A 13955-nucleotide genomic window follows, 5' to 3' on the forward strand; every position below is an offset into this window, starting at 1 on the left:
CCCAATCCCCGACAAGATTGGTACCCTTTCACGTCCAAATCTCTCAAACTCCGGGAGAGATTCTCAAAACCAAAGTTGACATGTTTCGAGTTCCTTTCAACATTTTGGAAATCCTGCTGAAACTTTGGACATTCTCGCGAAGGGTTCCCAATCCCCGACAAGATTGGTACCCTTTCACGTCCAAATCTCTCAAACTCCGGGAGAGATTCTCAAAACCAAGCTTGACATGTTTCGAGTTCCTTTCAACATTTTGGAAATCCCGCTGAAACTTTGGACATTCTCACGAAGGGTTCCCAATCCCCGACAAGATTGGCACCCTTTCACGTTCAAATCTCTCAAACTCCGGGAGAGATTCTCAAAACCAAGCTTGACGTGTTTCGAGTTCCTTTCAACATTTTGGAAATCCCCCTGAAACTTTGGACATTCTCGTGAAGGGTTCCCAATTCCAGACAAGATCGGTACCCTTTCACGTCCAAATCTCTCAAACTCCGGGAGAGATTGTCAAAACCAAGTTCAACATGTTTCGAGTTCCTTTCAACATTTTGGAAATCCCGCTGAAACTTTGGACATTGTCGCGAAGGGTTCCCAATCCCCGACAAGATTGGTACCCTTTCACGTCCAAATCTCTCAAACTCCGGGAGAGATTCTCAAAACCATGGTTGAAACGTTTCGAGTTCCTCTCAACATTTTGGAAATCCCGCTGAAACTTTGGACATTCTCGCGAAGGGTTCCCAATTCCCGACAAGATTGGTACCCTTTCACGTCCAAATCTCTCAAACTCCGGGAGAGATTCTCAAAACCAAGGTTGACATGGTTCGAGTTCCTTTCAACAGTTTGGAAATCCCGCTGAAACTTTGGATATTCTCGCGAAAGGTTCCCAATCCCCGACAAGATTGGTACCCTTTCACGTCCAAATCTCTCAGACTCCGGGAGAGATTCTCAAAACCAAGGTTGACATGTTTCGAGTTCCTTTCAACATTTTGGAAATTCCGCTGAAACTTTGGACATTCTCGCGAAGGGTTCCCAATCCCCGACAAGATTGGCACCCTTTCACGTCCAAATCTCTCAAACTCTGGGAGAGATTCTCAAAACCAAGGTTGACATGTTTCGAGTTCCTTTCAACATTTTGGAAATCCCGCTGAAACTTTGGACATTCTGGCGAAGGGTTCCCAATCCCCGACAAGATTGGTACCCTTTCACGTCCAAATCTCTCAAACTCCGGGAGAGATTCTCAAAACCAAGGTTGACATGTTTCGAGTTCCTTTCAACATTTTGGAAATCCCCCTGAAACTTTGGACATTCTCGCGAAGGGTTCCCAATCCCCGACAAGATTGGTACCCTTTCACGTCCAAATCTCTCAAACTCCGGGAGAGATTCTCAAAACCAAGGTTGACATGATTCGAGTTCCTTTCAACATTTTGGAAATCCCGCTGAAACTTTGGACATTCTCGCGAAGGTTTCCCAATCCCCGACAAGATTGGTACCCTTTCACGTCCAAATCTCTCAGACTCCGGGAGAGATTCTCAAAACCAAGGTTGACATGGTTCGAGTTCCTTTCAACATTTTGGAAATCCCGCTGAAACTTTGGACATTCTCGCGAAGGGTTCCCAATCCCCGACAAGATTGGCACCCTTTCACGTTCAAATCTCTCAAACTCCGGGAGAGATTCTCAAAACCAAGGTTGACATGTTTCGAGTTCCTTTCAACATTTTGGAAATCCCCCTGAAACTTTGGACATTCTCGTGAAGGGTTCCCAATCCCCGACAAGATTGGTACCCTTTCACGTCCAAATCTCTCAAACTCCGGAAGAGATTCTCAAAACCAAGGTTGACATGGTTCGAGTTCCTTTCAACATTTTGGAAATCCCGCTGAAACTTTGGACATTCTCGCGAAGGGTTCCCAATCCCCGACAAGATTGGTACCCTTTCACGTCCAAATCTCTCAAACTCCGGGAGAGATTCTCAAAACCAAAGTTGACATGTTTCGAGTTCCTTTCAACATTTTGGAAATCCTGCTGAAACTTTGGACATTCTCGCGAAGGGTTCCCAATCCCCGACAAGATTGGTACCCTTTCACGTCCAAATCTCTCAAACTCCGGGAGAGATTCTCAAAACCAAGGTTGACATGTTTCGAGTTCCTTTCAACATTTTGGAAATCCCGCTGAAACTTTGGACATTCTTGCGAAGGGTTCCCGATCCCCGACAAGATTGGTACCCTTTCACGTCCAAATCTCTCAAACTCCGGGAGAGATTCTCAAAACCAAGGTTGACATGTTTCGAGTTCCTTTCAACATTTTGGAAATCCCCCTGAAACTTTGGACATTCTCACGAAGGGTTCCCAATCCCCGACAAGATTGGCACCCTTTCACGTTCAAATCTCTCAAACTCCGGGAGAGATTCTCAAAACCAAGCTTGACGTGTTTCGAGTTCCTTTCAACATTTTGGAAATCCCCCTGAAACTTTGGACATTCTCGTGAAGGGTTCCCAATCCCCGACAAGATCGGTACCCTTTCACGTCCAAATCTCTCAAACTCCGGGAGAGACTGTCAAAACCAAGGTCAACATGTTTCGAGTTCCTTTCAACATTTTGGAAATCCCACTGAAACTTTGGACATTCTTGCGAAGGGTTCCCAATCCCCGACAAGATTGGTACCCTTTCACGTCCAAATCTCTCAAACTCCGGGAGAGATTCTCAAAACCATGGTTGAAACGTTTCGAGTTCCTCTCAACATTTTGGAAATCCCGCTGAAACTTTGGACATTCTCGCGAAGGGTTCCCAATTCCCGACAAGATTGGAACCCTTTCACGTCCAAATCTCTCAAACTCCGGGAGAGATTCTCAAAACCAAGGTTGACATGGTTCGAGTTCCTTTCAACAGTTTGGAAATCCCGCTGAAACTTTGGATATTCTCGCGAAAGTTTCCCAATCCCCGACAAGATTGGTACCCTTTCACGTCCAAATCTCTCAGACTCCGGGAGAGATTCTCAAAACCAAGGTTGACATGGTTCGAGTTCCTTTCAACATTTTGGAAATTCCGCTGAAACTTTGGACATTCTCGCGAAGGGTTCCCAATCCCCGACAAGATTGGTACCCTTTCACGTCCAAATCTCTCAAACTCCGGGAGAGATTCTCAAAACCAAGGTTGACATGTTTCGAGTTCCTTTCAACATTTTGGAAATCCCCCTGAAACTTTGGACATTCTCGCGAAGGGTTCCCAATCCCCGACAAGATTGGTACCCTTTCACGTCCAAATCTCTCAAACTCCGGGAGAGATTCTCAAAACCAAGGTTGACATGGTTCGAGTTCCTTTCAACATTTTGGAAATCCCGCTGAAACTTTGGACATTCTTGCGAAGGTTTCCCAATCCCCGACAAGATTGGTACCCTTTCACGTCCAAATCTCTCAGACTCCGGGAGAGATTCTCAAAACCAAGGTTGACATGGTTCGAGTTCCTTTCAACATTTTGGAAATCCCGCTGAAACTTTGGACATTCTCGCGAAGGGTTCCAAATCCCCGACAAGATTGGTACCCTTTCACGTCCAAATCTCTCAAACTCCGGGAGAGATTCTCAAAACCAAGGTTGACATGGTTCGAGTTCCTTTCAACATTTTGGAAATCCCGCTGAAACTTTGGACATTCTTGCGAAGGGTTCCCAATCCCCGACAAGATTGGTACCCTTTCACGTCCAAATCTCTCAAACTCCGGGAGAGATTCTCAAAACCATGGTTGAAACGTTTCGAGTTCCTTTCAACATTTTGGAAATCCCGTTGAAACTTTGGACATTCTCGCGAAGGGTTCCCAATCCCCGACAAGATTGGTACCCTTTCACGTGCAAATCTCTCAAACTCCGGGAGAGATTCTCAAAACCAAGGTTGACATGTTTCGAGTTCCTTTCAACATTTTGGAAATCCCGCTGAAACTTTGGACATTCTCGCGAAGGGTTCCCAATCCCCGACAAGATTGGTACCCTTTCACGTCCAAATCTCTCAAACTCCGGGAGAGATTCTCAAAACCAAGGTTGACATGTTTCGAGTTCCTTTCAACATTTTGGAAATCCTGCTGAAACTTTGGACATTCTCGTGAAGGGTTCCCAATCCCCGACAAGATTGGTACCCTTTCACGTGCAAATCTCTCAAACTCCGGGAGAGATTCTCAAAACCAAGGTTGACATGGTTCGAGTTCCTTTCAACATTTTGGAAATCCCGCTGAAACTATGGACATTCTCGCGAAGGGTTCCCAATCCCCGACAAGATTGGTACCCTTTCACGTCCAAATCTTTCAAACTCCGGGAGAGATTCTCAAAACCAAAGTTGACATGTTTCGAGTTCCTTTCAACATTTTGGAAATCCTGCTGAAACTTTGGACATTCTCGCGAAGGGTTCCCAATCCCCGACAAGATTGGTACCCTTTCACGTCCAAATCTCTCAAACTCCGGGAGAGATTCTCAAAACCAAGCTTGACATGTTTCGAGTTCCTTTCAACATTTTGGAAATCCCGCTGAAACTTTGGACATTCTTGCGAAGGGTTCCCGATCCCCGACAAGATTGGTACCCTTTCACGTCCAAATCTCTCAAACTCCGGGAGAGATTCTCAAAACCAAGGTTGACATCTTTCGAGTTCCTTTCAACATTTTGGAAATCCCCCTGAAACTTTGGACATTCTCACGAAGGGTTCCCAATCCCCGACAAGATTGGCACCCTTTCACGTTCAAATCTCTCAAACTCCGGGAGAGATTCTCAAAACCAAGCTTGACGTGTTTCGAGTTCCTTTCAACATTTTGGAAATCCCCCTGAAACTTTGGACATTCTCGTGAAGGGTTCCCAATTCCAGACAAGATCGGTACCCTTTCACGTCCAAATCTCTCAAACTCCGGGAGAGATTGTCAAAACCAAGGTCAACATGTTTCGAGTTCCTTTCAACATTTTGGAAATCCCGCTGAAACTTTGGACATTGTCGCGAAGGGTTCCCAATCCCCGACAAGATTGGTACCCTTTCACGTCCAAATCTCTCAAACTCCGGGAGAGATTCTCAAAACCATGGTTGAAACGTTTCGAGTTCCTCTCAACATTTTGGAAATCCCGCTGAAACTTTGGACATTCTCGCGAAGGGTTCCCAATTCCCGACAAGATTGGTACCCTTTCACGTCCAAATCTCTCCAACTCCGGGAGAGATTCTCAAAACCAAGGTTGACATGGTTCGAGTTCCTTTCAACAGTTTGGAAATCCCGCTGAAACTTTGGATATTCTCGCGAAAGGTTCCCAATCCCCGACAAGATTGGTACCCTTTCACGTCCAAATCTCTCAGACTCCGGGAGAGATTCTCAAAACCAAGGTTGACATGGTTCGAGTTCCTTTCAACATTTTGGAAATTCCGCTGAAACTTTGGACATTCTCGCGAAGGGTTCCCAATCCCCGACAATATTGGTACCCTTTCACGTCCAAATCTCTCAAACTCCGGGAGAGATTCTCAAAACCAAGGTTGACATGTTTCGAGTTCCTTTCAACATTTTGGAAATCCCCCTGAAACTTTGGACATTCTCGCGAAGGGTTCCCAATCCCCGACAAGATCGGTACCCTTTCACGTCCAAATCTCTCAAACTCCGGGAGAGATTCTCAAAACCAAGGTTGACATGGTTCGAGTTCCTTTCAACATTTTGGAAATCCCGCTGAAACTTTGCACATTGTCGCGAAGGGTTCCCAATCCCCGACAAGATTGGTACCCTTTGACGTCCAAATCTCTCAAACTCCGGGAGAGATTCTCAAAACCATGGTTGAAATGTTTCGAGTTCCTTTCAACATTTTGGAAATCCCGCTGAAACTTTGGACATTCTTGCGAAGGGTTCCCAATCCCCGACAAGATTGGTACCCTTTCACGTCCAAATCTCTCAAACTCCGGGAGAGATTCTCAAAACCAAGGTTGACATGTTTCGAGTTCCTTTCAACATTTTGGAAATCCCGCTGAAACTTTGGACATTCTGGCGAAGGGTTCCCAATCCCCGACAAGATTGGTACCCTTTCACGTCCAAATCTCTCAAACTCCGGGAGAGATTCTCAAAACCAAGGTTGACATGTTTCGAGTTCCTTTCAACATTTTGGAAATCCCCCTGAAACTTTGGACATTCTCGCGAAGGGTTCCCAATCCCCGACAAGATTGGTACCCTTTCACGTCCAAATCTCTCAAACTCCGGGAGAGATTCTCAAAACCAAGGTTGACATGGTTCGAGTTCCTTTCAACATTTTGGAAATCCCGCTGAAACTTTGGACATTCTCGCGAAGGTTTCCCAATCCCCGACAAGATTGGTACCCTTTCACGTCCAAATCTCTCAGACTCCGGGAGAGATTCTCAAAACCAAGGTTGACATGGTTCGAGTTCCTTTCAACATTTTGGAAATCCCGCTGAAACTTTGGACATTCTCGCGAAGGGTTCCCAATCCCCGACAAGATTGGCACCCTTTCACGTTCAAATCTCTCAAACTCCGGGAGAGATTCTCAAAACCAAGGTTGACGTGTTTCGAGTTCCTTTCAACATTTTGGAAATCCCCCTGAAACTTTGGACATTCTCGTGAAGGGTTCCCAATCCCCGACAAGATCAGTACCCTTTCACGTCCAAATCTCTCAAACTCCGGGAGAGATTCTCAAAACCAAGGTCAACATGTTTCGAGTTCCTTTCAACATTTTGGAAATCCCGCTGAAACTTTGGACATTGTCGCGAAGGGTTCCCAATCCCCGACAAGATTGGTACCCTTTAACGTCCAAATCTCTCAAACTCCAGGAGAGATTCTCAAAACCATGGTTGAAACATTTCGCGTTCCTTTCAACATTTTGGAAATCCCGTTGAAACTTTGGACATTCTCGCGAAGGGTTCCCAATCCCCGACAAGATTGGTACCCTTTCACGTCCAAATCTCTCAAACTCCGGGAGAGATTCTCAAAACCAAGGTTGACATGGTTCGAGTTCCTTTCAACATTTTGGATATCCCACTGAAACTTTGGACATTCTTGCGAAGGGTTCCCAATCCCCGACAAGATTGGTACCCTTTCACGTCCAAATCTCTCAAACTCCGGGAGAGATTCTCAAAACCAAAGTTGACATGTTTCGAGTTCCTTTCAACATTTTGGAAATCCTGCTGAAACTTTGGACATTCTCGCGAAGGGTTCCCAATCCCCGACAAGATTGGTACCCTTTCACGTCCAAATCTCTCAAACTCCAGGAGAGATTCTCAAAACCAAGCTTGACATGTTTCGAGTTCCTTTCAACAGTTTGGAAATCCCGCTGAAACTTTGGACATTCTTGCGAAGGGTTCCCGATCCCCGACAAGATTGGTACCCTTTCACGTCCAAATCTCTCAAACTCCGGGAGAGATTCTCAAAACCAAGGTTGACATGTTTCGAGTTCCTTTCAACATTTTGGAAATCCCGCTGAAACTTTGGACATTCTCACGAAGGGTTCCCAATCCCCGACAAGATTGGCACCCTTTCACGTTCAAATCTCTCAAACTCCGGGAGAGATTCTCAAAACCAAGCTTGACGTGTTTCGAGTTCCTTTCAACATTTTGGAAATCCCCCTGAAACTTTGGACATTCTCGTGAAGGGTTCCCAATTCCAGACAAGATCGGTACCCTTTCACGTCCAAATCTCTCAAACTCCGGGAGAGATTCTCAAAACCAAGGTTGACATGTTTCGAGTTCCTTTCAACATTTTGGAAATCCCAATGAAACTTTGGACATTGTCGCGAAGGGTTCCCAATCCCCGACAAGATTGGTACCCTTTCACGTCCAAATCTCTCAAACTCCGGGAGAGATTCTCAAAACCATGGTTGAAACGTTTCGAGTTCCTTTCAACATTTTGGAAATTCCGCTGAAACTTTGGACATTCTCGCGAAGGGTTCCCAATCCCCGACAAGATTGGCACCCTTTCACGTCCAAATCTCTCAAACTCCGGGAGAGATTCTCAAAACCAAGGTTGACATGTTTCGAGTTCCTTTCAACATTTTGGAAATCCCCCTGAAACTTTGGACATTCTCGCGAAGGGTTCCCAATCCCCGACAAGATCGGTACCCTTTCACGTCCAAATCTCTCAAACTCCGGGAGAGATTCTCAAAACCAAGGTTGACATGGTTCGAGTTCCTTTCAACATTTTGGAAATCCCGCTGAAACTTTGGACATTGTTGCGAAGGGTTCCCAATCCCCGACAAGATTGGTACCCTTTCACGTCCAAATCTCTCAAACTCCGGGAGAGATTCTCAAAACCATGGTTGAAATGTTTCGAGTTCCTTTCAACATTTTGGAAATCCCGCTGAAACTTTGGACATTCTCGCGAAGGGTTCCCAATCCCCGACAAGATTGGTACCCTTTCACGTCCAAATCTCTCAAACTCCGGGAGAGATTCTCAAAACCAAGGTTGACATGTTTCGAGTTCCTTTCAACATTTTGGAAATCCCCCTGAAACTTTGGACATTCTGGCGAAGGGTTCCCAATCCCCGACAAGATTGGTACCCTTTCACGTCCAAATCTCTCAAACTCCGGGAGAGATTCTCAAAACCAAGGTTGACATGTTTCGAGTTCCTTTCAACATTTTGGAAATCCCCCTGAAACTTTGGACATTCTCGCGAAGGGTTCCCAATCCCCGACAAGATTGGTACCCTTTCACGTCCAAATCTCTCAAACTCCGGGAGAGATTCTCAAAACCAAGGTTGACATGGTTCGAGTTCCTTTCAACATTTTGGAAATCCCGCTGAAACTTTGGACATTCTCGCGAAGGGTTCCCAATCCCCGACAAGATTGGTACCCTTTCACGTCCAAATCTCTCAGACTCCGGGAGAGATTCTCAAAACCAAGGTTGACATGTTTCGAGATCCTTTCAACATTTTGGAAATCCCCCTGAAACTTTGGACATTCTCGCGAAGGGTTCCCAATCCCCGACAAGATTGGTACCCTTTCACGTCCAAATCTCTCAAACTCCGGGAGAGATTCTGAAAACCAAGGTTGACATGTTTCGAGTTCCTTTCAACATTTGGGAAATCCCGCTGAAACTTTGGACATTCTCGCGAAGGGTTCCCAATCCCCGACAAGATTGGTACCCTTTCATGTCCAAATCTCTCAAACTCCGGGAGAGATTCTCAAAACCATGGTTGAAACGTTTCGAGTTCCTTTCAACATTTTGGAAATCCCGCTGAAACTTTGGACATTCTCGCGAAGGGTTCCCAATCCCCGACAAGATTGGTACCCTTTCACGTCCAAATCTCTCAAACTCCGGGAGAGATTCTCAAAACCAAGGTTGACATGTTTCGAGTTCCTTTCAACATTTTGGAAATCCCGCTGAAACTTTGGACATTCTCGCGAAGGGTTCCCAATCCCCGACAAGATTGGTACCCTTTCACGTCCAAATCTCTCAAACTCCGGGAGAGATTCTGAAAACCAAGGTTGACATGTTTCGAGTTCCTTTCAACATTTTGGAAATCCCGCTGAAACTTTGGACATTCTCGCGAAGGGTTCCCAATCCCCGACAAGATTGGTACCCTTTCACGTCCAAATCTCTCAAACTCCGGGAGAGATTCTCAAAACCAAGGTTGACATGTTTCGAGTTCCTTTCAACATTTTGGAAATCCCCCTGAAACTTTGGACATTCTCGCGAAGGGTTCCCAATCCCCGACAAGATTGGTACCCTTTCACGTCCAAATCTCTCAAACTCCGGGAGAGATTCTCAAAACCAAGGTTGACATGGTTCGAGTTCCTTTCAACATTTTGGAAATCCCGCTGAAACTTTGGACATTCTGGCGAAGGGTTCCCAATCCCCGACAAGATTGGTACCGTTTCACGTCCAAATCTCTCAGACTCCGGGAGAGATTCTCAAAACCAAGGTTGACATGTTTCGAGTTCCTTTCAACATTTTGGAAATCCCCCTGAAACTTTGGACATTCTCGTGAAGGGTTCCCAATTCCAGACAAGATCGGTACCCTTTCACGTCCAAATCTCTCAAACTCCGGGAGAGATTCTCAAAACCAAGGTTGACATGGTTCGAGTTCCTTTCAACATTTTGGAAATCCCCCTGAAACTTTGGACATTCTCGCGAAGGGTTCCCAATCCCCGACAAGATTGGTACCCTTTCACGTCCAAATCTCTCAGACTCCGGGAGAGATTCTCAAAACCAAGGTTGACATGTTTCGAGTTCCTTTCAACATTTTGGAAATCCCCCTGAAACTTTGGACATTCTCGCGAAGGGTTCCCAATCCCCGACAAGATTGGTACCCTTTCACGTCCAAATCTCTCAAACTCCGGGAGAGATTCTCAAAACCAAGGTTGACATGTTTCGAGTTCCTTTCAACATTTTGGAAATCCCGCTGAAACTTTGGACATTGTCGCGAAGGGTTCCCAATCCCCGACAAGATTGGTACCCTTTCACGTCCAAATCTCTCAGACTCCGGGAGAGATTCTCAAAACCAAGGTTGACATGTTTCGAGTTCCTTTCAACATTTTGGAAATCCCGCTGAAACTTTGGACATTCTCGCGAAGGGTTCCCAATCCCCGACAAGATTGGTACCCTTTCATGTCCAAATCTCTCAAACTCCGGGAGAGATTCTCAAAACCAAAGTTGACATGTTTCGAGTTCCTTTCAACATTTTGGAAATCCCGCTGAAACTTTGGACATTCTCGCGAAGGGTTCCCAATCCCCGACAAGATTGGTACCCTTTCACGTCCAAATCTCTCAAACTCCGGGAGAGATTCTCAAAACCATGGTTGACATGGTTCGAGTTCCTTTCAACATTTTGGAAATCCCGCTGAAACTTTGGACATTCTTGCGAAGGGTTCCCGATCCCCGACAAGATTGGTACCCTTTCACGTCCAAATCTCTCAAACTCCGGGAGAGATTCTCAAAACCAAGGTTGACATGTTTCGAGTTCCTTTCAACATTTTGGAAATCCCGCTGAAACTTTGGACATTCTCACGAAGGGTTCCCAATCCCCGACAAGATTGGCACCCTTTCACGTCCAAATCTCTCAAACTCCGGGAGAAATTCTCAAAACCAAGGTTGACATGTTTCGAGTTGCTTTCAACATTTTGGAAATCCCCCTGAAACTTTGGACATTCTCGTGAAGGGTTCCCAATTCCAGACAAGATCGGTACCCTTTCACGTCCAAATCTCTCAAACTCCGGGAGAGATTGTCAAAACCAAGGTCAACATGTTTCGAGTTCCTTTAACATTTGGGAAATCCCGCTGAAACTTTGGACATTGTCGGTAAGGGTTCCCAATCCCCGACAAGATTGGTACCCTTTCACGTCCAAATCCCTCAAACTCCGGGAGAGATTCTCAAAACCAAGGTTGACATGTTCCGAGTTCCTTTCAACATTTTGGAAATCCCACTGAAACTTTGGACATTCTCGCGAAGGGTTCCCAATCCCCGACAAGATTGGTACCCTTTCACGTCCAAATCTCTCAAACTCCGGGAGAGATTCTCAAAACCAAGGTTGACATGGTTCGAGTTCCTTTCAACATTTTGGAAATCCCGCTGAAACTTTGGACATTCTTGCGAAGGGTTCCCAATCCCCGACAAGATTGGTACCCTTTCACGTCCAAATGTCTCAAACTCCGGGAGAGATTCTCAAAACCAAGGTTGACATGTTTCGAGTTCCTTTCAACATTTTGGAAATCCCGCTGAAACTTTGGACATTCTCGCGAAGGGTTCCCAATCCCCGACAAGATTGGTACCCTTTCACGTCCAAATCTCTCAAACTCCAGGAGAGATTCTGAAAACCAAGGTTGAAATGTTTCGAGTTCCTTTCAACATTTTGGAAATCCCGCTGAAACTTTGGACATTCTGGCGAAGGGTTCCCAATCCCCGACAAGACTGGTACCCTTTCACGTCCAAATCTCTCAGACTCCGGGAGAGATTCTCAAAACCAAGGTTGACATGGTTCGAGTTCCTTTCAACATTTTGGAAATCCCGCTGAAACTTTGGACATTCTCGCGAAGGGTTCCCAATCCCCGACAAGATTGGTACCCTTTCACGTCCAAATCTCTCAAACTCCGGGAGAGATTCTCAAAACCAAGGTTGACATGTTTCAATTTCCTTTCAACATTTTGGAAATCCCGCTGAAACTTTGGACATTCTCGCGAAGGGTTCCCAATCCCCGACAAGATTGGTACACTTTCACGTCCAAATCTCTCAAACTCCGGGAGAGATTCTCAAAACCATGGTTGACATGGTTCGAGTTCCTTTCAACATTTTGGAAATCCCGCTGAAACTTTGGACATTCTCGCGAAGGGTTCCCAATCCCCGACAAGATTGATACCCTTTCACGTCCAAATCTCTCATACTCCGTGAGAGATTCTCAAAACCAAGGTTGACATGTTTCAATTTCCTTTCAACATTTTGGAAATCCCGCTGAAACTTTGGACATTCTCGCGAAGGGTTCCCAATCCCCGACAAGATTGGTACCCTTTCACGTCCAAATCTCTCAAACTCCGGGAGAGATTCTCAAAACCATGGTTGACATCTTTCGAGTTCCTTTCAACATTTTAAAAATCCCGCTGAAACTTTGGACATGTCGGTAAGGGTTCCCAATCCCCGACAAGATTGGTACCCTTTCACGTCCAAATCCCTCAAACTCCGGCAGAGATTCTCAAAACCAAGGTTGACATGTTTCGAGTTCCTTTCAACATTTTGGAAATCCCACTGAAACTTTGGACTTTGTCGGTAAGGGTTCCCAATCCCCGACAAGATTGGTACCCTTTCAGGTCCAAATCTCTCAAACTCCGGGAGAGATTCTCAAAACCAAGGTTGACATGGTTCGAGTTCCTTTCAACATTTTGGAAATCCCGCTGAAACTTTGGACATTCTCGCGAAGGGTTCCCAATCCCCGACAAGATTGGTACCCTTTCACGTCCAAATCTCTCAAACTCCGGGAGAGATTCTCAAAACCAAGGTTGACATGTTTCGAGTTCCTCTCAACATTTTGGAAATCCCGCTGAAACTTTGGACATTCTCGCGAAGGGTTCCCAATCCCCGACAAGATTGGTACCCTTTCACGTCCAAATCTCTCAAACTCCGGGAAAGATTCTCAAAACCAAAGTTGACATGTTTCGAGTTCCTTTCAACATTTTGGAAATCCCGCTGAAACTTTGGACATTCTCGCGAAGGGTTCCCAATCCCCGACAAGATTGGTACCCTTTCACGTCCAAATCTCTCAAACTCCGGGAGAGATTCTCAAAACCAAGGTTGACATGGTTCGAGTTCCTTTCAACATTTTGGAAATCCCGCTGAAACTTTGGACATTCTTGCGAAGGGTTCCCGATCCCCGACAAGATTGGTACCCTTTCACGTCCAAATCTCTCAAACTCCGGGAGAGATTCTCAAAACCAAGGTTGACATGTTTCGAGTTCCTTTCAACATTTTGGAAATCCCGCTGAAACTTTGGACATTCTCGCGAAGGGTTCCCAATCCCCGACAAGATTGGTACCCTTTCATGTCCAAATATCTCAAACTCCGAAAGAGATTCTCAAAACCATGGCTGACATGTTTCGAGTTCCTTTCAACATTTTGGATATCCCACTGAAACTTTGGACATTCTTGCGAAGGGTTCCCAATCCCCGACAAGATTGGTACCCTTTCACGTCCAAATCTCTCAAACTCCGGGAGAGATTCTCAAAACCAAAGTTGACATGTTTCGAGTTCCTTTCAACATTTTGGAAATCCTGCTGAAACTTTGGACATTCTCGCGAAGGGTTCCCAATCCCCGACAAGATTGGTACCCTTTCACGTCCAAATCTCTCAAACTCCGGGAGAGATTCTCAAAACCAAGGTTGACATGTTTCGAGTTCCTTTCAACATTTTGGAAATCCAGCTGAAACTTTGGACATTCTTGCGAAGGGTTCCCGATCCCCGACAAGATTGGTACCCTTTCACGTCCAAATCTCTCAAACTCCGGGAGAGATTCTCAAAACCAAGGTTGACATGTTTC

The sequence above is a fragment of the Streptopelia decaocto genome (genome assembly GCF_964273445.1).
Source record: "Streptopelia decaocto genome assembly, contig: HAP1_SCAFFOLD_30, whole genome shotgun sequence".
NCBI lineage: Eukaryota > Metazoa > Chordata > Aves > Columbiformes > Columbidae > Streptopelia > Streptopelia decaocto.